The 2,902-nt window shown below is 41.2% G+C and overlaps 1 protein-coding gene across 2 annotated transcripts in view; it reads left to right on the top strand.

The window, feature by feature from the left end:
• MCRS1 (microspherule protein 1) overlaps positions 1-2,902 on the top strand; it is a 554,896-nt gene that overhangs the window by 341,515 nt on the left and 210,479 nt on the right. The gene's annotated exons all lie outside the window — the stretch shown is intronic.

The following is a 2,902-nucleotide window of genomic DNA, read 5'->3' as shown; positions in this document are numbered from 1 at the left end:
GAGAGAGAAATAGAGAGAGAGAGGGAGGGAGATAGAGAGAGAAATAGAGAGATAGATATAGAGATAAATAGATAGATGAGAGAGAGAGAAATAGAGAGAGGGAGATAGACAGAGAGAGAGGGAGAGAGAAATAGACAGATAGGGAGATAGAGAGAGAGAGAGAGAAATAGAGAGAGGGAGGGAGGGAGGGAGAGAGAGAGAGAGAGAGAAATAGAGATAGAGATAAGTAGATAGATGATATATATCAGGGGTAGGCAACCTGCGGCCCGCGGGCCGAATGTGGCCCAGCGAGGCCTTGGGACCGGCCCCAGCCTGGTCCTGCCGCCGATTGCCGCTGGGGCCTTTGGTGTCTCGTGCGAGGGGCATGGTGGGGCAATTGTCTATAGAAGCCTCAGAAACATGCATTTATCTTAACATTTTTTAAAAATCAGCAAATTTTTCCGCGTGTCCTCCATTTTTATTTAAAAAGTGCCCTCCATTTGAAAATTTTGTCCTACATTTGTCCCGGTTTATTTATTTAATTAATTTTTTAAAAAAATTATTTAATTATTTATTTTTTGGCTTCGGCCCCCCAGTTGTCTGAGGGACAGCAACCCGGCCCCCAGGTCAAAAAGGTTGCCTACCCCTGATATATATATATAGAGAGAGAGAGAAATAGAGAGAGAGGGAGGGAGGGAGATAGAGAGAGGGGGGAGAGAGGGAGGGAAGGAGGGAGAGAGAGAAATAGATAGATAGATAGATAGATAGATAGATAGATAGATAGATAGATAGAGGGAGATAGAGGGAGATAGATACTGTAGATAGATAGATAGATGAGAGAGAGAGAGAGAGAGAGAGAGAGATAGATAGAGAAATAGAGGGAGGGAGATAGATAGAGAAATAGAGATAGATAGATAGATAGATAGATAGATAGATAGATAGATAGATAGATAGATAGATAGAGATAGATGAGAGAGAAATAGAGAGAGGGGGGGAGGGAGATAGAGAGAGAAATAGATAGAGATAGATAGATAGTAGATAGAGATAGATGAGAGAGAGAGAGAAATAGATAGATAGATAGATAGATAGATAGATAGATAGATAGATAGATGAGAGAGAGAGAGAAATAGAGAGAGAGAGAGAAATAGAGAGAGATAGAGATAAGTAGATAGATAGATGAGATATATGTATATATATAGAGAGAGAGCGAGGGAGAGAGAGAGGGAGAAAGACAGAGAGAGGGGGGGAGAGAGAAAGATAGATAGATAGAAATAGACAGTGAGAGAGGGAGGGAGATAGAGATAGATAGATAGATAGATAGATAGATAGATAGATAGATAGATAGATAGATGAGAGAGAAATAAGAGAGGGGGGAGATAGAGAGAGAGGGAAATAGAGAGAGAGAGAGATAGGGAGATGGATGGATGGATGGATAGAGAAATAAATAGATGGATAGATAGATAGATAGATAGATAGATAGATAGATAGATAGATAGATAGATAGATAGATAGATAGGCAAGCAAGCAAGCAAGCAAGCCAAGATTAGAGAACGAGTTGGGGTAAATGCAGTGATGTTTTTTAAATTTTTATTTGATGTGCATTGGAAGAGGGGTGGTCTTATACGGCAAGTATATCCCAAACTCTATATTTTAACTGGAAAAGTTGGGGGTCGTCTTATACGCCCAGTCGTCTTATACACCGGAAAATACGGTACATAGAATCTCCATAATCACCCAGATTTTGTAGGTAGTAACCCATACAGAGCCTCAAGCTGCTTCTTAAATCATCATTTATTTAAAAGTTTGGGGTTTGGCATGAAAGCTCTTCAAAGGGAAAATCTGAATGTACACAGTGTATGTGTACTGTACACTGATGGCCGTTTTCCTTTATGCAGTTCTCTTAACCCATAGTCCTCAAATTCCTATTACAGCATTGATTACCTTTCTGTGATACCATTGTGTTTTCACTGGTCATTTTAAAAATGCTTTAAATGTCACATTACTTTAGTAACATGGCCAGATTCCTGTCACTGCCCTTACTCACATGCAGAACATCCTGACAAATTAATGGTGAATTGAGTATGACCACCTAATAACCAACCCTTAATTGTATTCCAATCACAGTTCACTGGTACTGGCATTGTGCACATAACTCCTGACAAATTAATGGTGAAGTTGGACAACGCTGCAAGATAAAACAAAGCTAATCAATAATCAGGCTATTAAAATAATTTGTGGTACTAAAGAGACTTGGTATAAATGAGTTGTGTTCATAGTTCCCATTAGCATTAAATATCCATGAGGGAAAAGGCTGATTTCTTAACATGCTTTACTGTCACCATGCTATACAATGGATACAGAAATGTGTTTTTTGTCCGAATGCATGATTTTAGACAGTCATCACTCAATACATAGAAAAAGAAACAAAACATCACTAGTATTGCATATTCTCTTCATCCACAATAGTCTGTGATATAAGATGCACAACTAACCAGTTTTCTGACCTGTGCTTTCTCACAGTGTCTATGGGTTCAGAACTGAGAGATGCTTAATCTATGCCTATCTTTAATTATAGTACAGTGGGCCCTCGCCTTATGCGGGGATCCTTTCCGGATCCCCCCGTGTAAGGCGAAATCCACCTATGCTCAAGCCCCATTGTAAACAATGGGGCTTGTGCACGGCGGGGCGCAACGGGGGCGCACACCCATTCAATTGAATGGGACATGCCACCCCGCGGCTTGAGCACATATGCTCAAGCCGCGTAAGGCGCACTCGCGTATGACGTGGGTGCGCACACCCATTCAATTGAATGGGACATGCCGCCCCGCGGCTTGAGCACATATGCTCAAGCCGCGTAAGGCGCACTCGCGTATGATGTGGGTGCGCTGTACAAACCAAAAATGTAACTATTTGGTTCCCCATT

The sequence above is a fragment of the Sceloporus undulatus genome, chromosome 2 (assembly GCF_019175285.1).
Source record: "Sceloporus undulatus isolate JIND9_A2432 ecotype Alabama chromosome 2, SceUnd_v1.1, whole genome shotgun sequence".
NCBI classification, from domain to species: Eukaryota; Metazoa; Chordata; class Lepidosauria; order Squamata; family Phrynosomatidae; genus Sceloporus; species Sceloporus undulatus.
Note: the sequence above shows the minus strand (reverse complement) of the source record. Positions and strands in the feature narration are given on the sequence as shown.